General features: G+C 47.6%; 1 protein-coding gene and 1 non-coding gene across 7 annotated transcripts in view; one reads left to right on the top strand and one right to left on the bottom strand.

Moving 5' to 3' along the window:
- The window catches only part of RALGPS1 (Ral GEF with PH domain and SH3 binding motif 1), a 480,822-nt gene that overhangs the window by 393,870 nt on the left and 65,388 nt on the right, over nt 1-21,564 (bottom strand). The window lies entirely within an intron of this gene.
- LOC114811725 lies at nt 8,880-9,017 on the top strand. The gene has a single exon (XR_003759421.1). It is a non-coding gene; the product is annotated as a small nucleolar RNA SNORA7 (small nucleolar RNA).

Genomic DNA, 21,564 nt, shown 5'->3' with positions numbered 1-21,564 from the left:
TCATTATTACAATCTCTGACCTAAAAATCTACATAGAACAATTAGCAATTTCATACCAGGCCAGGCCAATGGTCTACCCAAGCCGGTATTCAGGCTCTGAGAGTGGCAATAAAATAATAATAATAATGTTGGAATTCGTTAAGAGCTTACTATGTGCCAAGCACTGTTCTAAGCGCTGGTGTAGATACAAGGTAGTCAGTTTGTCCCACGTGGAGCTCACAGTCTTAATCCCCATTTTACAGATGAGGTAACTGAGGCACAGAGAAGTTGTAACTTACCCAAAGTCACATAGCTGACAGGTGGCAGAGCCAGGATTAGACCCCATGACCTTTGACTCCTAAACCCGTGCTCTTTCCACTGAGCCACGCTGCTTGGAGGGACAGTGGAATAGTTGCCCTACCAAGGCCATGAGATGCAAAACAATTCATGCAAACAGATTTGGGGCTCAAATTGTTCCCCTCAAAACAAAGAGGACCATGAAATTGGTATTAAAAATATTTGTTCTTTAATCTCGATAATACATTTCAGGACTCTAATGTTGGCCCTACTAGGAGATAATTTTCAATTATAAGGCCAAAAAGTGACTTTTAAATACCTAAATTAAGTTTTACTCTGCACTGTTACTATGAGAAGAAATCTGCTCTTTTTGTTTTTGCTAAATAGAAACGATCATTTTGGTATTTGTTAAGTACTATGTGCCGAGCACTGTTCTAAGCACCTGAATAGATAGAAGTTAATAAGGCTGTCCCACATGGGGCTCATGCCTTAATCCCCATTTTACAGATGACATAACTGAGGTGCAGAGAAGTTAAGTGACTTGCCCAAGGTCACACAGCAGACAAGTGGTGGAACCATGATTAGATCCACGTCCTCTGACTCACAAGCCCATGCTCTTGCCACAAATAGGTGATAGGAATTCAAGAGATTTCCATCTGCTTTTCAAGATTTCTTCAAAGCAAATGACGGTTGTGAAAAGGCACACGTGGTGGAAACAACTCAGAATCAAAGGTTCAACTGGAAGGGGCTGCCACCCAATAGTGAGGCGCCGCAGCACACGGATGAAAGGATGGATGTTCCACATCCGCCCACCCAAGTCCTGGACTCCCAACAACCCTGTAGCAACCGTACGTGTTGTGGGAGCAGGCATCAGACCAACTGCTTTACTTGGCCTGGGCCCAGGCAGGGTTCTACAGAGAGTTACAGGAAAATATACTGGTGCAAAATATACGGGCTAGACAATTAGGAGATTCCTTCTGTACTGCACCTTCCACAGTACATGATTTATGAACTCAAACTCTTCTGTGAGGGCAAAAAACCTTAAAAAAATTTTTTTTTTAATTCATTAATCTTCAGGAGCAAATCCCTTTAGACATCATTCTTCATTTTTAATGGTTCCCGCCCTCCCCCCCCAACAGGAGTTAGTGGAGACTATCAAATAGCCTGCGGGCCAGCATGACTCCGCTCTCACCTCCTCCAGGGTTGAGAGGGGCAGCAAGGCCTGGGCACTGAACTTGGGAGTTCAGGTTCAGCAGGCAATTAAACGCATAGCAACTAGCTAGAAAGCCAGCTTCCTCCCACTGCCATCCACCCACCAGTTGGGCTAAGATTACCACAATAAAGAGGAAGGTTGGTGAAAATCTGTGTTGTTACTTGTTAAATTACCTCAGAGATCTCGATTTGGAAAGAAATTCCTTTTGTTTCCTGTCCAATTCCTGCATATGTAATCACTGACAAAAAAATGGATAATTTATGAACCGCAATTATTAATGGAACACTGTTTCCCAGGCGAAACAGTAGTTCCAAAAAGAATAAAACATTCTTTCTCTAAGACAGATAATTTTCCTTATTCAGCTCTTCAAAAAGTTCAAAATGGGGATGAACACTCCATTAGTGGGCAAACCACTATATATAAAGCAGAAATCATCTGTGTCTGGGTCACTGCTGAGTACTCTGACTGGCACATAGACGGCTTCCAAAGGACAATTTGCTGGGCCTCAGGGAGGGCAGATGTTGGAACAGGAGCAGGGGCAAAGGTCAGTAAATACCATTGATGAGAAATGGGGAAGAGCAGGAGGGAGTTAAGCAGAAGAGTCTGGAATCATCAGAGTAACTAGGGAAGAGTAGATCAATGAATCAATGACATTTATTGAGCACTGGCTATGTGCAGAGCACTGTACTAAGGGGGTGGGATAGTAAAACAGACTCTAGATTCTAGTACAAAAGACTCCCCCTCAAGACTGTAAGCTCGTTCATTCAATAGCATTTATTGAGCGCTTACTATGTGCAGAGCACTTTTCTAAGCGCTCATTGTGGATAAGGAAGGCACCTACCAACTTTGTTTTATCTCCGTACTCCCCCAAGCACTTAGTTCGGTGCTCTGCACATAGTAAATGTTCAATAAACACAATTGATTGATTGAATGCAGTACAACAGAGTTGGTAGACACATCCCCTGCCCCTGAGGAGCTTACAGCCTGGAGGGGGACAGAGACATTAAAAGAAATTAGGGATATGTACATAAGTGCTGTGGGGGGTCAAAGGAAGGGCTCTTGTGCTGCTCAGGGATCAGGAGCATGGCCGGGGACAGGGACAGCAGGAGTTATAGGGGCCAGGAGAGGGACATCTGGACAAAGACTGGATATTTCTATTTGCTAAAGAGCCCAAAGGTTCAGTTAGACATGAACATAAACATACCACAGTTATTATTATTATTATTACCAGAGCTGAAAGTTTCTCCTTAAAAGTGTGGGTTTCATTTTGAAAGTATTCATTCAATAGTATTTATTGAGCGCTTACTATGTGCAGAGCACTGTACTAAGCGCTTGGGATGAACAAGTCGGCAACAGATAGAGACAGTCCCTGCCGTTTGACGGGCTTACAGTCTAATCGGGGGAGACAGACAGACAGACAAGAACAAAGGCAATAAACAGCATCAAGGGGAAGAACATCTCGTAAAAACAATGGCAACTAAATAGAATCAAGGCGATGTACAATTCATTAACAAAATAAATAGGGTAACGAAAATATATACAGTTGAGCGGACGAGTACAGTGCTGTGGGGATGGGAAGGGAGAGGTGGAGGAGCAGAGGGAAAAGGGGAAAATGAGGCTTTAGCTGCGGAGAGGTAAAGGGGGGATGGCAGAGGGAGTAGAGGGGGAAGAGGAGCTCGGTCAGGGAACGCCTCTTGGAGGAGGTGATTTTTAAGTAGGGTTTTGAAGAGGGAAAGAGAATCAGTTTGGTGGAGGTGAGGAGGGAGGGCGTTCCAGGACCGCTGGAGGACGTGACCCAGGGGTCGACGGCGGGATAGGCGAGACCGAGGGACGGTGAAGAGGTGGGCGGCAGAGGAGCGGAGCGTGCGGGCTGGGCGGTAGAAAGAGAGAAGGGAGGAGAGGTAGGAAGGGGCAAGGTGATGGAGAGCCTTGAAGCCTAGAGTGAGGAGTTTTTGTTTGGAGCGGAGGTCGATAGGCAACCACTGGAGTTGTTTAAGAAGGGGAGTGACATGCCCAGATCGTTTCTGCAGGAAGATGAGCCGGGCAGCGGAGTGAAGAATAGACCGGAGCGGGGCGAGAGAGGAGGAAGGGAGGTCAGAGAGAAGGCTGACACAGTAGTGTAGCCGGGATATAACGAGAGCCCATAATACTAAGGTAGCCGTTTGGGTGGAGAGGAAAGGGCGGATCTTGGCGATATTGTGGAGGTGAAACCGGCAGGTCTTGGTAACGGATAGGATGTGTGGGGTGAACGAGAGGGACGAGTCAAGGATGACACCGAGATTGCGGGCCTGAGAGACGGGAAGGATGGTCGTGCCATCCACGGTGATAGAGAAGTCTGGGAGAGGACCGGGTTTGGGAGGGAAGATGAGGAGCTCAGTCTTGCTCATGTTGAGTTTTAGGTGGCGGGCCGACATCCAGGTGGAGAGGTCCCGGAGGCAGGAGGAGATGCGAGCCTGAAAGGAGGGGGAGAGGACAGGGGCGGAGATGTAGATCTGCGTGTCATCTACGTAGAGATGGTAGTCAAAGCCGTGAGAGCGGATGAGTTCACCGAGGGAGTGAGTGTAAATGGAGAACAGAAGAGGGCCAAGAACTGACCCTTGAGGAACTCCAACAGTTAAAGGATGGGAGGGGGAGGAGGCTCCAGCGAAGGAGACCGAGAATGATCGGCCAGAGAGGTAAGAGGAGAACCAGGAGAGGACAGAGTCCGTGAAGCCAAGGTGAGATAAGGTATGGAGGAGGAGGGGATGGTCGACAGTGTCAAAGGCAGCAGAGAGGTCAAGGAGGATCAGAATGGAGTAGGAGCCATTGGATTTGGCAAGAAGGAGGTCATGGGTGACCTTAGAGAGAGCAGTCTCGGTAGAGTGGAGGGGACGGAAGCCAGATTGGAGGGGGTCTAGGAGAGAATGGGAGTTAAGGAATTCTAGGCATCGATTGTAGATGACTCGTTCTAGGATTTTGGAAAGGAAGGGTAGTAGGGAGATAGGACGATAACTGGAGGGGGAAGTGGGGTCAAGAGCGGGTTTTTTTAGGATGGGGGAGACGTGGGCATGTTTGAAGGCAGAGGGGAAGGAGCCCTTGGAGATTGAGTGGTTAAAAATAGAAGTTAAGGAAGGGAGGAGGGCAGGGGCGATGGTTTTAAGAAGGTGAGAGGGAATGGGGTCCGAGGCGCAGGTGGAGGGGGTGGCACTTGCGAGGAGGGAGGAGATCTCCTCTGAGGATACTGCAGGGAAGGATGGGAAAGTAGGGGAGGGGGTTGTTGGGGGGGAGGGGAGAGGCGGAGGGGTGACTTTGGGGAGCTCAGACCTGATCGTGTTGATTTTCGTGAGGAAATAGGTGGCCAGATCATTGGGGGTGAGAGATGGGGGAGGGGGAGGAACAGGGGGCCTAAGGAGAGAGTTAAAGGTCCGGAACAATCGGCGGGGGTGACGGGCATGGGTGTCGATGAGGGAGGAGAAGAAGCTTTGCCTGGCGGAGGAGAGGGCAGAGTTAAGGCAGGAAAGGATAAATTTGAAGTGTGTGAGGTCGGCTTGGTGCTTGGACTTTCGCCAGCAGCGCTCAGCAGCTCGAGCATAGGAGCGTAGGAGGCGGACGGAGGAGGTGATCCAGGGCCGTGGGTTAGTGGAGCGAGAGCGGCGGAGGGAAAGGGGGGCGAGAGAGTCGAGATGAGTAGAGAGGGTGGAGTTGAGAGCGGAGACCCGATCGTCGAGAGTGGGAAGAGAGGACAGGGCGGCAAGGTGAGGAGAGATGCTATTGGAAAGACGGATGGGATCGAGAGAGCGGAGGTCTCTGTGGGGCAGTAGCGAAGATTTGCAGGGGGAGGGAGTGTGAGAGATGATGCAGGTGAGAAGGTTATGGTCAGAGAGAGGGATTTCAGAGTCAGTGAGGGAGGAGATAGTGCAGCAGTAGGAGATGACGAGATCGAGGGTGTGACCGAGTCGGTGAGTGGGCGCGGTATGGTGGAGGAGGAGGTCGGCAGAGTCGAGGAGGGATAGCAGGCGGGAGGCAGAGGAGTCGTCGGGTACATCCGTATGGATGTTGAAGTCTCCGAGGATCAGAGTGGGCAGAGAGAAGGAGAGAAGGAAGGTGAGAAAGGGGTCAAGGTGGTTGAAGAAGTCGGAGGTGGGCCCGGGAGGGCGGTAGATGACGGCGACAAGTAACTGGAGTGGGTGGTAGAGGCGAATGATATGGGCTTCGAAGGAGGGGAAGGAGAGGGAGGGGGGAGGAGGGATAGTGCGGAAGCGGCAACGGGGCGAGGGGAGGAAGCCGACGCCTCCTCCCTTACCGGTGAGTCTGGGGGAGTGGGAGAAGGAGAGGCCTCCGCTGGAGAGAGCGGCGGCGGAGACCGTGTCTTCGGGAGAGAGCCACGTTTCCGAAAGGGCGAGGAGGAGGAGAGAGCGGGAGAGGAAAAGGTCATGGATGAAAGGTAGCTTGCCTGTAATAGAGCGGGGGTTCCAGAGGCCACACCTGAAAGTAGCTGTGGGTGCAAGGGGAGGAGGGGGGGAAGGGCGGGGTGAGGGGAGGGTTTGGATGGGAAGGAGGTGGCGGGGCCCTGGACGGGGAGAGGGGGATGAGGGGTGGCGGTGGGACAAGAGGACTGGGATGGGGCATGGGTGGGGAAGAGAGAAGGGGGGAGGGGGGGAAGAGGGGGTTTGGTGGGGGGAAGAGTAGGGGGAGGGTGAAGAGGGGTAGCGCTGGTAAAGTGGGGTTCTAGGGCGGGAGAGGGGAGGGGGGGAGGAGACAGAGGAGAGAGCGGGAAAGAGCTGAGCGAGAGAGGGGAAGGGGAAGGGGAGGATAGGAAGGGGCGGCAGGGGGGAGGGGGGGAGGAGGGACATGGCGAGGCCAGAGAGGTGGGTGGCAGCACTGACAACAATAAACAGTAATAAACGAAATCGGTAATATAGCAACATGATACAGTATGATACAATACGGTAGTGCTAATATAGCAACATGATACAGTATGATACAATATAGTCGTGTTAATAAAAGGGGTGATGATCAGGGTCGGGGGTAGACTCGATTAAGGGGCGACCTGATCAAATTCAAAGTCTGACGACAATAAACAATGACAAGCGAGATCGCTAATATAGCAACATGCTACAGTAAGGCACACTACAATAGTGTTAATAAGCAGGCGATGACCAGGGTCGGGGGACGAGCCGACCCTACCCGATCAGACTCAAAGTCAAGCGGCCAGCGGCCGAGAGAGTCCCAGAGCTCATGACCAAATAACCCTGTGGCGGCGGGGGGGCCCTGAGGTTGTTCGGGGTGGGTGGCGGCCGTGGGCGGTGGCTAAGGTAAGGTAACATGGTGAGAACAAGGACGTCGTCGCCCGGGGCGGGGGCGGGAGAGATGAATCACCTCAAGAGGGAAGAGGGAGTGAGGCCTTCCCAAAATGGCCGCCTCAGGCAGAGTAGGGGCTTCCCAAAATGGCCGCCTCGGGCGGAGTGGGGGAGCGGTTGGGGAGCACAATGTCCCCGGGCCCGAGCAGGGGGACACAATGTCCCCTGAGGACACAATGTCCTTGGGGCCGAGAAGGGGAGCACAATGTCCCCAGGATCGAGAAGGGGAGCGCAATGTCCCCGGGCCCGAGCGGGGGGGGGGGGGGGGGGTGGTGGACTGGAAGCTGGTGGCTGGGGGTCTGTGGGGGCGAAGATCCGTAGTGTCGGAGTTCCCGAGCGGGGGTGCGGAGGTCCAGGTTGCGAAAGGCTGAGGCGGGCGCGGGTCCGGACGGTCCGAGGCTCAGCTCCCCGGTGGAGGCGGAGGAAGCGCAGATGAGTCAGCGAGCAGCAGGCGAAGGGGGGCTTGTCAGGAATCGGGGCCGGGCGGGCCGAGGCTGCGCCTCAGGGGAGCAGAGATCCCAAGCCCACGAGCTAATGGCTCCAAGGGTCCGGGCGATGACAAGGCTCAGCTTCCCGGGAGAGGGGGGGTGGTCTCGGCGTGGATGAGTCGGCGGTCGGCGGCCAAAAAGCCGCTAAAGTCGGCGGTCGGTGGCCAAAAGGCTGCTAAAGAGCTAGGCTGGCAACGGGGGGCAGGCAGCCCAAGGAACCACCGCCTGGGAGGAGAGCTCCCGAGTCCATGTGGTGGTCGATTCAGCCCCAGGGGAGCAGAGATCCCGGGCCCACGAGGTAATGGCTCCAAGGGTCCGGGCGATGACAAGGCTCAGCTTCCCGGGAGAGGGGGGTGGTCTCGGCGTGGATGAGTCGGCGGTCGGCGGCCAATAAGCCGCTAAAGTCGGCGGTCGGTGGCCAAAAGGCTGCTAAAGAGCTAGGCTGGAAACGGGGGCAGGCAGCCCAAGGAACCACCGCCTGGGAGGAGAGCTCCAGAGTCCATGTGGTGGTCGATTCGGCTGGGAAGAGGGGGCCCGGCGGTCTGAGACTCACCCCCAGGGGAGCAGAGATCCCCGGCCCACGTGGTAAGTAGTCCTTCCAGCCATTGAGAGACTGGTTAGTACACTATTGGGGTCTATGCTCAATGTATTCAGCATTTCCTTAAATGGTTCCCCCACTAATCTGAGAGTTAATGCTCCTCACAAAATGTCTCCCCACCCCCAAGCCCCAGTACTACCAGGGAATAAATTTCAGCAGTAGGAAAATTGTGTCCAATATCACTCTAACCGAACGAAGATGAAAATTCCCAACTAAATCCAGAGGGTAAGAGGACAATTAATCCTTGGTTAATGAGGTATGTTCAGATTATGCTGTTAATGCATGTGTGCGTATATCACTCATATTTGTTACCATTGGTTAGGGACCACTGGACACAGGATGTGCCAGCTGCAGAGTAATAGCAGTAAGAATACCTGCCCTGAGTATTGATCCAAGGCGAACATAATAACATCTCTGGAAGTGTTCAAGGAGAAGGTTCACACATCTCTGGAAGTGTTCAAGGAGAAGGTTCACGTATACTTGCATCAAAACAAAGATCTCCAAAGGAAAGTGTTCCCACATACTATCAACAAAGGGGGAGGAATCAGTATTGTTTGCAACATCAGAAGAGAGAATTCCCTTGGGAAGAGATTCATGAATACTCCCTCTCAAGATCATCAAAAAAAGGTGGAATCAGAACTGTTTACATCATCAAGAGGGGAGGTTCCTAGAGAAAACATTTCCCATGTTTCGCATACTATCATCTAACGGAAGAAGACTTGCTTATCATGCAGGTCGCTTGAATGGCCTGGGAACTCAGGGGAGGAGTTTGGGAAGCATTTGGGAGTTTGGATTTCTTTGGCTATAAATGACACAAGTCTTTGCTGCAAAGGTTTGTGCATCTCCCAGATTATGCTGGATGGTACATCCTTGGCACGTGGGTCCCTTTAATAAAGTGGATCTGCCTTGACCCATTTGTGGACAAGGAATGTGTCTGCTATACTGTAATGCTGTACTCTCCCAAGCCCCTCTCAGGGTTGTACCTGAAGAGTTTCCAGTACTCTACCAGTCTCGGCTATGGGAGGGAGAGTCAAACAGAGGCCTACCCATTCCATTCCTAGTTTGGGCAGTGGCTAGTGAGTGAAAGGCAATCTGCTACAAGTCAAAACTCACCCATTCTGGGCAGCAGCGGCATGGGAGAGAGTTGAGGGCAGAGATTCGAGTTTGCTGCGTGCAAGGCGGCAATGGTAAACCACTTCCGGATTTTTACCAAGAAAACTCTATGGACACACTAACAGAACAATTGCAGAAGGAGAGCGGGGCATCCTGGGTGCCCGTGGTGTCGCTATGGGTCAGAAACGACTCGACGGTATAAGGCTCTCCTAAGTGCTTAGTCCAGTGCCCTGCACAGCATAAGTGCTCAATAAATACAACTGACTTTAATCTTACTGTGCAATCCCTCTGCTAATGATTACCTAGTGGGACAGACAGTCCTGTTATCTGAGCAAGTCAGTGGTAACAATATTCACAGGTGTGTTATTGAGTGGAAGTTTAAGCACCCATGTATTTCAATTGTGTCTCATAAATTAAGAACCTGCAAAGATGTTATGAAAATCTTCGCCCGAATCTTCTAAGGACTCAGTGGTAAAATCCTAGCCCAAGAAAAACAGTCAAGCCCCTAGGCCTAAATGACATTTGCATCAATACTTAAAAGCAACTGGGTGGAACTCCCTCTCATCTCAAATCCACCAAGCGACAACCCTCCTCACCTTCAAAGTTTTCTGAAAAAGCCACTTTCTCCAAGAGGCAGGCCGCAATTAATCCTCGCTTTCCTGGTCATGTCATTCCAGCAGCCACCATAATCACTCTCGTGTGTATACCTGTTTAAACCTTAAGCTCACTGTGCACATGGAACGTGTCTGTTATATGGTTATAGTGTACTCTCCTAAGTGCTTAGAACAGTGCTCTGCACACAGTAAGCACTCAATAAATATGACTGACTGACTAATTGTCTATTTTGGCTTTTATCACTCAGTGGCATTTACTGAGCGCTTACTGCGTGCTGAGTGCTGTACTAAACATTTGGGAGAGTATAATACAATAGAATTGGTAGACATGATCTCTGCTCACAAAGAAGCTTACAGTTGTCTGTACCCAATGAGCATGCAGCGCTCTTCTCCCAGAAACAGCAGGCTGTATTGGACAGAACACGGGCCTGGGAGTCAAAGGACTTGAATTCTAATCCCAGCTCTGCCATTTATCTACTGTGTTACCTTGAGCAAATCACAACTTCTCTGTGTTTCAGTTACCTCATCTGTAAAATGAGGATTAAGGCTGTGAGCCATATGTGAGACAGGGAACTATGTCCAACCTTTTATCTACCCCAGCAATTAATATTAATACAGTGCCTGGTACCTAGCAATCAGTAAAAGCTTAATAAATACAATTTTTAAAAACCCAGCTAAAAAACCAGTATCTTATTCAGAGACTGAATATTGGATAATCTAAAAATTTCTCACCCTCTTATTTTCCCCCACATCCAATCAGTAACCAAGGACTTCTGATTAATTCTTCCCCAGCAATAGTGCATGCATCTCCCCTCCCTCTCCTTTGCCAGACCAATCACTAGCCTAGATTGTGGTCACCTTATAGCCAATTTGCTGAAGAATCTCCTTTCTAGGCTCCCTGCCTCCAGTCTAACCTACCCACCGTAGCACAAAGTCTTTCTAGGCATCCTTCCCCTCCTCCTTAGCAAAATGGATCCCAAGTGCCATTCTGAAACAAACATATCATACTTCTGAAAAGGTTTCAAAACCCTTCTCTCACTGGCTCCACTTCACTAGGTTTTTTTTAAATGGTATTTGTTTAGCACTTACTATGTCCAGGCACTGTACTAAGCAATGGGGTAGATACAAGCTAATCAGGTTGAACACAATCTATGTCCTACATGGGGCTTACAGTCTTAATCCCCATTTTACAGATCAGGTAACTGAGGCACAGAGAAGTTAAATGACTTGCCCAAGGTCATGCAGCAGACAAGTGGCAGAGCCAAGATTAGAACCTAGGTCTTTGACTTCCAGACCCATGCTCTATCCACTAGACTACACTGCTTCCCTCTACCCTTACTGTGCTCTTTGATCCAGTTCTGGCAAGTCTGTTCCCACACACATGGCACTCACCTCCAAACCACTGCTTCTCTGTAACCTCAATGGGGTTTGGATCTGGCCTGGAGGGTGGGGAGGGGGGATGGGATGGGGGCGGCAGAGAAATCCACACCAAACAGAAGCGGCTAGCTAGAAGCTGTGTACTTCAGAATAATGAGGGGAAGAATCTGTTCTGGGTCAAATCATTTCCCCTGGAGAGGGGATTTCTCATGAGACTGGGCCAATTCCAGCAATTCCAACAGGACTGTATGGTCCAGGATACCTGGATGGAGCCATGGCACTGGGTCCATTAGATCCAGCATGGAGTAGTGCACAAGGGCCAGGGAGTCAGAAGGTGATGGGTTTTACTCCCGCTTCTCCACTTGTCTGCTGTGTGACTTTGGGAAGGTCATTTCACTTCTCTGGGCCTCAGTTACCTCATCTGTAAAATGATGATTGAGATGGTGAGCACCATGCAGGACAGGGCTGTGTCCAACCCGATTTGCTTGTATCCCCCACAGCACTTAGAACAGTGCCTGGCACATAGTAAGCAGGTAGTACCATAATTATTAAAATATTATTATTATTACTATCCCAGGAGTTGATGGAAAGAGAAGCCCAAGCAACCCCAAATTGGAGTATGGAATTCCCAGGCCACGATCCAGCCCAACCCTGAGTGCCTTTGCCAAGTTGGCCCTAGGGAGTGTCCATAGCCACTGAGGGTTCAGGGATCAGCAACAACAGGGCAAGCAATTTTTTCCAGTGTTTGTTTTCATTCATTCAATCATATTTACTGAGTGTTTACTGTGGGCAGAGCACTCTACTAAGCACTTGGAAAGTACAATACGCAATAAACAGAGACAATCGCTGCCCAAAACGGGCTCACAGTCTAAAGATGGGGAGAGAGACATCATTACAGTTTTTCACTATTACTTCTAAGCTACCCTACCATTTGCCTTGTCCTCACACAATGAGTACTTATCTTTCAAGACTAAGGCTAGGAATCTCCCTGTTCCTGGTCTGTGGCGGAAAAAAAGAAAAAAAAAGATACCAGAGCAGAAGAGTGGAAAAACAATTCTCATGATGTAATTTCTTAAAAATGTGGCATTTGTATCAGAACCACAAAATGATCCCACGTCTCTTCTCTCAGTTTGACAGAGTTTGCTCTAGTGGGTGTGGGCTCCAGAATGAAAAAGGAAAATCCCATATGTGATACTGTTTCCTATCCAAATTTTCAGTTTTATTTCCAGGTTTAATGTTCAGGAAACCAAGAAAATAATACAACTGAGACATTTTGAGCCAGGCACTAGTTGAAAAGCTACCATAATCACTTTTTCCTACACTTACGATGTTCAAAGAAAATAGACACGTCGAACAGCACTGTAGTCCAGGGAAGGAGAGGATGGAATTTCCTCCAGGGATTTCAGCAGAGGTAAAAATGAATGACAAAAGCTATTTTTAAAAATGCTTTCCTTTAATTGGCCAAGGTGCTAATTCCATTGAGGTCCCAAATCTGAATCGACCAACTCCTTAGCTTCAGCCTTTCGCACTTATGCCCTATAAAACCAACACTCAATAGGATTAAAGGATTTAGGCCACATGTCTACTTCTCTTGCATCAGCTACCTACTTCTCACAAGGCTTCAATTTAATAGTTATCAATAAGTTTCATTTCTGATATCTAGCCGCCTTTAGAGCCTTTCTTGCCTAAAAAGTTTTCCTCTTCAGGGATGGCTAATCTGTTATCTCAATCTACTCCTTGTCCTCTCAAAATTACCCTTAGGTATCCACTCTTCTTTCCTTGGCACCGCCTGCATGTGTGGAAAGGCCCCGTACACGTAACCACATTTCAGTGCTAACATGCCATCACTCACTGCGGTGTTTATCCCTTCTCCAGCTCTCTTCTAACCAGATGTTCAACATAAAATCTTTTCACTCAGGATTGAAGGGGAAACAATGAAATGAGGCTTGAGGCTGGGACTTCGCCATTATTTCTTCAGCACAGATGGAAAATAATTTTTCATGGTGCCACAAATGAATGGAGTCTTTTTTTTTAATAGGTATTGTACAGGACTCCTGCCCAGAGTTCACCACTCGGGTGTCTAGGCCTGAAAGCCTATTTCTCCCTCTAAGGGAAAGCTGCTTTCTAATCAACACCAAGTATCAACAGGTTCAGATTTCCAGAGCAAAACTGCTCAAGAATGATGGGAAACTAGCATTCTGGATCAAAGACTAATCACCTATACCACTACTGAGCTCCTCTTCCCCCTCTACTCCCTCTGCTATCCCCCCTTTACCTCTCCGCAGCTAAAGCCTCATTTTCCCCTTTTCCCTCTGCTCCTCCACCTCTCCCTTCCCATCCCCACAGCACTGTACTCGTCCGCTCAACTGTATATATTTTCGTTACCCTATTTATTTTGTTAATAAATTGTACATCGCCTTGATTCTATTTAGTTGCCATTGTTTTTACGAGATGTTCTTCCCCTTGACGCTGTTTATTGCCATTGTTCTTGTCTGTCCGTTTCCCCCGATTAGACTGTAAGCCGTCAAACGGCAGGGACTGTCTCTATCTGTTGCCGACTTGTTCATCCCAAGCGCTTAGTACAGTGCTCTGCACATAGTAAGCGCTCAATAAATACTTTTGAATGAATGAATGAATACAGAGGCCATATATCTCTCCCCAAGTTAAAGTGAAATTTCAGACCGTTGTAAGCACTCCCAAACAATTGATGGTGTTTACTGAGTGCCTACTGTGGGTAAGAAAACCTCTGTCCTGTAATCTCCCCAAGTGCTTAGTAGAGTTGGAAGACACAATCCCTCCCTCAGAAGGGTGTACACTCTAGGGGCGGGGGGAGATAGGGGTAAAATAATCGACAGATAATAGAAAAGAAATAAAAACTTGAAATGTAGATGAGAACGTGTTTAAAGTAAGTATGCAAGTACTTCAAATGGCTGTGGCTGCATAAGGGCTGAGGTGGTAGTTGGGGAGGATATGATCTGCACACAGTAAACTCTCAATAAATACAACTGAATGAATTAATGTGGGGAGAAGAAAAGTTAATCAGGGAAAGCCTAACTAAGACCTGGGCCAGCCTTGGTCTTCCCGCTAAACCATAAGCTCCACGACTGCTGACTCTGTTATTATGTACTTTCCCAAGCACTTATACTGTGCTCTGCACACAGTAAGCATTCAATAAATACCACTGATTGATTGATCGATTGATTCCCCAGTTCCAGCCTCCCTTGGTTCGAGCTGTTTGGGTCAGAGGTCCTGTGGCTACCAATAACTCCAGAAGCCACGGCCCCAGCCACGAGCAGGAGTCTTGCCTTATCCACTAGAATTACAAACCCAAAAGGCAACCATTTGAATAATAGCTGGAAGGATGACGTGAACAGGTAAGCTTCCAGGTCTATCCTAAAAGAATCCAGGGCCACGGAAGCAAAAGTGGAATTTCTCCCACCAACTCCAGCAGTTGCCCTCCCAATAGTAAGTGGAAGACAAAGGATGGATGTCAGGACGGGCTGGAAAGTGAAGATTTAAGAGACAGAGCTGTAAGGAGGACACGAATTTCCCCTGGAAGAAATGTGATTCAGGGCCAGGGGGTAAAAGAGAGAGAAGAAAGGACAGATAAAGAAAACACATTTCGCATTTCTCCATGCGGTTTGGGCAGAATTCTAAAGTACACAGCCGGGGGTGGTGAGGAAGAGCTTCAACCGAAATTGAAGGATCATGTCTATCTACTCTGTTGCACTGTGCACTCCCAAGTGCTTAGTGCAGTGCTCTGTACAGAGTGAGCGCTCAATAAATACCACTGATTGGCGGATAAATTTCATTAATCTGAAGTTTAAGTCAGGATGTGCTTACTGTGCTGCAGTACAGCAGCACCACCTAGTGAGCAAAATACATTAGCAGCTTAATCCATTTCAAATGTAAAAGCCTAGGTGTTGGTGGCCACGACCCTTTGCCAGTGCAATATTTTAGCATTTCTGGATTCTGCTGTCTACCTGTCTTCCCCACTCTCATGCCTATATACCCTCCTTGTCCATTCTGCATTCTTCTGTTAACTGTGCTCTGCACATAGTAAGCACTCAATAAATACTATTGAATGAATGAACTGTGTGGTTCATTCTCTTTCATTCACCCTTTTACTCTTACTCGTTGTTATCTTATCCCTGGCTTCCTTTTCTCCAGACTGACATTTTAGTTCCCTGTCCTCTCCTCCTCTGTCACTGAATTCACCTTCTCCTCTTCTCTCTTCTCCTGCCCTTTCTTATCATCCACTTTCCTCTACTTCCCCTCTTCTATCCCTCTCTCTTTTTTTGTGGTATTTATTAAACATTTACTATGTGCCAGGAACTGTACAAAGTGCTTGGGTTGGATTGGGTATTGGGTACAAATTAATCAGGTTGGACACAGTCCACGTCCCATATGGGTTTAAGTCTTCTACATCTGAAAAATGGGGATTCAATTCCTGTTTGCCCTCCTACTTGGAGTGTGAGTTCCATGTGGGACCTGATGATCTCGTATCTACCTCAGGGCTCAGTACAGTGCTTTGCCCATAAGTTAAGCACCGCAATTACCATCATCATTATTATTATTATTTGTCCCATTAGACTAAAAGCTCCTCCAGAGCAGGGACTTTAATGTCTTTATTCTTCTTTTGAAATTTACCTCAGTATCCTGCTCTGCCACAAGTGCATGTTCTCTTGGTTCTTTTTATGAGGACAATGAGGATGCAGAGGAAGATAAGGATATGCTTAAGTCAGGTGGGGCTGCCCTTCTCCCCCCAACTCCTCTCCCCTTCCAAATCTCTGCCTGGTGTCCTGCACAGTAACTTTGCACTTTGCTAAATTCCTGAGTTCTCTCTAGATTACCCCAAATCTGTCACCAGAATGTTTGGAACTCCCTGTGACAATCCCAATGAATCTAGGGTCATGCCAGGGGATAGCGAGGCTGCCAGCACTGCAGGTTAGATGATGAGATGGTAACGGAGGCTAAAATTTGGAGGCAGGGCAGGGAGATATGGGAGAAATATAAAAAAAGGGCTAGTAACTGCCATGGGCTCAGGAATCCCTGGCTCATTACTGTATTTCCCACAGACAAGATCGTCAGTTATATCCCCTAGACTTGTACCGGGCTCCCAATGCCCCAAGTACACTGCACCCTTCACTGATCTTTAAAACACTGAGAAGGATGAGAAGGCCCTCTCAGGGTCACACTTGGAGAGTTTCCAGTACTCTACCAGTCTCGACTATGGGAGGGAGAGTCAAGCAGAGGCATATCGTGGCTCAGTGGAAAGAGCATGGGCTTAGGAGTCAAAGGTCATGGGTTCTAATCCCGGCTCTGCCACATGTCAGCTGTGTGACTTTGGGCAAGTCATTTAACTTCTCGGGGCCTCAGTTACCTCATCTGTAAAATGGGGATGAAGACTGTGAGCCTCACATGGGACAACCTGATTACCCTGTATCTACCGTGGCGCTTAGAACAGTGCTCGGCACACAGTAAGCACTTAACAAATACCAACATTATTATATCCATTCCATTCCTGGCTTGAGCAGTGACTAGCGAATGGAAGGCAATCTGCTCCAAGTCAAAACTCAACTGTGCTGGATAGCAGCGGCACGGGAGAGAGACTAGCCCTGAGGTAGATACAAGATCATCAGGTCCCACATGGGGCTCACACTGTAAGTAGGAGGGCAAACAGGAATTGAATCCCATTTTTCAGATGAAGAAGACTGAACCCCATATGGGACATGGACTGTGTCCAACTTGATTAACCATCGCCCCTTCCCTCCTCCCCTCCTTAACTTCTATCTTTAACCACTCACTCGCCAATGGTTTCTTCCTCTCTGCCTTCAAACATGCCCATGTCTCCCCCATCCTAAAAAAAAAATCCTCTCTCAACCCCACTTCCCCTTCCAGTTATCACCCTATCTCCCTCCCACCCTTCCTTTCCAAACTCCTAGAATGAGTCGTCTACACTCACTGCCTTGAATTCCTCAACTCCAACTATCTCCTGGATCCCCTCCAATCTGGCTTCCGTCCCCTCCACTCTACCGAAACTGCCCTCTCTAAGGTCACCCGTGACCTCCTTCTTGCCAAATCCAATGGCTCCTACACTATCCTAATCCTCCTTGACCTCTCAGCTGCCTTTGACACTGTTGACCATCCCCTCCTCCTCCATACCTTATCTCACCTTGGCTTCACGGACTCTGTCCTCTCCTGGTTCTCCTCTTTTCTGGCCACTCATTCTCGGTCTCCTTTGCGGGCTCCTCCTCCCCCTCCCATCCTCTAACTGTTGGGGTTCCTCAAGGGTCAGTTTTTGGTCCTCTTCTGTTCTCTATCTACACTCACTCCCTTGGTGAACTCATTCGCTCCCACGGCTTCAACTATCATCTCTATGCAGATGACAACCAGATCTACATCTCCTCCCCTGTTCTCTCGCCCTCCCTTCAGGCGTGTATCTCCTCCTGCCTCCAGGATGTCTCCACCTGGATGTCTGCCCGCCATCTAAAACTCAACATGTCCAAAACGCAGATGACACCCAGATCTACATCTCCTCCCCTGTTCTCTCGCCTCTTCAAAGCCTTGAGAGCTCACCTCCTCCAAGAGGACTTCCCAGAATGAGCTTCCCCTTTTCCCTCTGCTCCCTCTGCTCCCTCTCTGCTCCCCTTCCCCCCTACACCTCTCCTCAGCTAAGCCCTCTTTCCCTCTGCTCCTCCCCCACTCCCCCTCCCCTCAGCACTGTGCTCATTTGTAGATATTTTTACTACCCTATTTATTTTGTTAATGAGGTGTACATCCCCGATTCTATTTATTGTGATTATGTCATCTTGTTTTTGTCCGTCTGTCCCCCAATTAGACTGTAAGTCTCTCATTGGGCAGGAATTGTCTCTATCTGCTGCCGAATTGTACATTCCAAGTGCTTAGTACAGTGGTCTGCACATAGTAAGCGCTCAATAAATACTATTGAATGAATGAATGAATAGTAAGTGCTCAATAAATACTATTGAATGAACTAGGGCAAAGACTCAAGTTGACTGTGTGGAAGGAGGCAGTGGTAAGCCACTTCCATATTTTTACCAAGAAAACTCTACAGATATACTACCAGGCAGGGCATGACAGGAGAGACGTGTCTGTGGCGTCGCTATGGGTCGGAGACGACTCGACTGCACAAGACAAGTAGGAGTTGTCTCTATCTTTTGCCGAATTGTGCATTCCAAGCGCTTAGTACAGTGCTCTGCACATAGTAAGCACTCAATAAATACTACTGAATGAATGAACGAATGAGAACAATAAAAAAAACTTTGCATGTATAGAGAAAGGAGGACTGAGATATTGAACCACAAGTAAACCATAACATAATCATTATTCTCAATGGCCCAGATGAGGTCATTCTTAAGTGAATGCAGACAAATAAGGGAATTCAGAAAAAAATCGAGTCAGTGAAGTTAATTAAAAGTGACAGAGCATGTGAACCGTTTGCAAACATATGTTTGTGCCCCTGTCTTTTGTGCCACGTTTCAGGATAACCACTTGTCCTACCCAAAACACTTTCTGCAGGAACACACCAGAGGGCAGCAGTTCTTAAACAATGACAAGAAAGCACACCACAAAACTACCCGGAGTTTCATTAAGTGAATATTTTTAGTGCAATTCTTCTAAGAGAAACGTTTTGTACACAAGTTCTTCAACAATAACCCAATCGTCTACAACTGGTAGAAGTCTATGGGCACAAATGCAATCCCAAAATTCTCCTATTCTTCTTCTCCAATTTCAGTCCTAAGTCAAGCAATGACTGCTATATATTGATTACCTGCTATATGCAGAGCACTACACTATACTAAGCGCTTGGGAGAATAACATGGAAACAGGACTTCTACGCTCTAGGAGTAAACAGTCAACTGAGGGAGAGAGAAACTATAATCAATTGCAAATAGGAGGGGGATATATACAGGTGCATATGAGTCAGTGCTTAGGTAATAAGGTACCTGCTAAGTGGCAGCTGGGGAAATCAGAAACTAATTAGGAAAGTCCTCCTGGAGATGTAATTTCAGAATTGTTGGTTATGAATGGGGAGTGAGTTCCAAGCAGGGGCAGAGGGTATGAACAACAGACTGGAGTCAAGAGAGTCAAGAGAGAGGCACAACGAGTAGCTTGAGAGGAACAAAGGGTGCAGGCCGGGGTACCGAAGGAGGAGAGAGTGGATAATTGTGGGGGGAGAGAATGGACTTTACTGCCCTTAAATCTGATGATCAGGAGTCTGTACCTGTGGCAAACAGGAATGGGCAGTGACTGGAGGTTTGTGAAGAACGTGATCAGGACAGAAGAGGTTACTTTAGCCTGCAGAAGGGTGAAGCTGGAGAACAGGGGATCAGCAAGGAGGCTGATGACAGAATATAAATTCAAGGACGAACATGGTGACAGTGTGGATGGAGGAAAAGGGGATAAATCCTGGAAATGCTGTGGAGGGAAAAAAATCGGCAACGGGATATGGCAACAAACAATATGGGGATTGAAAAGAGTGGGAGAAGACCAGAATAATGTCAAGATTCCGGCCTTCAGAGACTGGGAGGTCGGAGTTATTGTCGATTGTGATGGGAAAGTTAGGTGGAGGAGTGGATTTGGGAGGGAAGATGAGGAGTTCAGTTTTGGAGTATTGAGCTGGAGGTACTGGCAGGACATCATGCAGAGATGGCCTGCAGACAGGAGAAAATGCAAAATGGTAGAGAGGAAGAAAGTTTAGGGAGAGTGAGATATATCTGGAGGCCAGGGGTAGATTTGGGAGCCTTATTAACATTAATATTGAGTATCTATAGTGTTTTATTACTATCAAATGCCACCAAGTCATTTCCGATTCATAATGACTTTATGGATATATTTTCTCCAGAACGTCCTATCTTTCACCATAATCTGTAATCTTGCTAATGATTCTTTTGTTACTGTTTTTATGGTTTCTATCCATCTAACTGCTGGTCTGCCTCTTCCACGTTTTCCCTGTACTTTTCCTAGCATTAGTCTTATCCAGAGAATTAGTCCTCCTGATGATATATTCAAAATATGCTAATCTAAGTCAAGTCCACAGAATAATGTAAAATTCTGCAACTCAGAAATTTAAATCATACCACAGGCAAGGCCCAGGAATGGAGCCCCAATCATTTTAGTATCATAGAATGGGGATTATAATAATAATAATAATATTGATGATGGTGATAATGTTTGTTAATCACTTACAGTGTGTAAAGAAATGTTCTAGGTGCTGGAATAGATAGAAGATAATCAGATCAGGCACAGTTTCTGTCCAGATGGGGCTTGCATTCTACGGGGCAGGTATTTAATTCCCATTTACAGATGAGGAAACTGAGGCACTGAGAAATTAAGTGATCAACTGTGGCTTTTTGTACCTGAAATTCCAACTTGATAGAACAACAGTACAGTCACACAAAAGGGATTAACCACTCCTAAAGACAAACTGAAAGTTCAGCTACAGACTTCACTACTTTCACATTTTCTGCCAACATCCCCTTTATCACCACCACCACCAGCACTTCTACTGAATGAATGTGAATGAAGCAGAACCAGGTTTCCCTACATCTCTAATGGGGGAGGCAAATACACCCTATTAATGTCAACCAACAGTCAAACCAAACACCCATGACAAGGTAAGTAGAGGTAAGAGATTCTCAAGAGCCACTCTTTCCACATTAAAATAGCTGTTGAGGACTCTCCAGCACCATTTTCCTGGAAAATATAATTGAAGACTCTTAAACCTCACCTCCAGATCCCAAAGTTACTTTTCGACCTAGAAGTTGACTGTTATAGGACATAGTTTTCATAGGAAAAAGAGTTCCTCCTCCTCCTCATCATCTTCATAAATCAACAGCATTTACAAAACTTGTGGCTACTCTTACTGATCTTTTCAACTATTCCCTCTTTTCTTCATTCATTCATTCATTCATTCAATCGTACTTATTGAGTGCTTACTGTGTGCACAGCACTGTACTAAGCACTTGGGAAAGTACAGTACACAATAAACAGTGACATTCCCTGCCCACAACAAGCTCACAGTGTAGAGTGGGAGAGATAGACATCAATACAAATAGATAAAAATTACAGATATGCACTTAAGTGCTTTGGGGCTGGGAAGAGCAAAGGGAGCAAGTAAGGGCAACACAGAAAGAAGTGGGACATGAGGAAAAGTGGGGCTTAGTCTGGGAAGGTCTCTTGGAGGAAATGTGTCTTCAGCAAGGCTTTGAAGCGGGGGAGAGTGGTTGTCTTTTGGATTAGAGGAAGAAAGGCATTCCAGGCCAGAGGCAGGATGTGGGCTAGGGGTCAGCGGCAAGACAGGCGAGACCGTGGCACGGTAAAAAAGTTAGCAATAGAGAAGCAAAGCGTGCAGGCTGGTCATAGGAGTTTTTGTTTGATGTGGAGGTAGATGGGAAACCATTGAAGTTTTCTGAGGATCAGGGTGACATATCCAGAATGTTTCTGCACAAAAATGATCCAGTTAGCAGAGTGAAGTATGGACTATAGTGGAGAAAGATAGAAGGCTGGGAGGTCAGCAAGA

Source organism: Ornithorhynchus anatinus, chromosome 4, assembly GCF_004115215.2.
Source record: "Ornithorhynchus anatinus isolate Pmale09 chromosome 4, mOrnAna1.pri.v4, whole genome shotgun sequence".
NCBI classification, from domain to species: Eukaryota; Metazoa; Chordata; class Mammalia; order Monotremata; family Ornithorhynchidae; genus Ornithorhynchus; species Ornithorhynchus anatinus.
The sequence above is the reverse complement of the archived record's forward strand: the minus strand, read 5'-3'. Positions and strand labels throughout refer to the sequence as shown.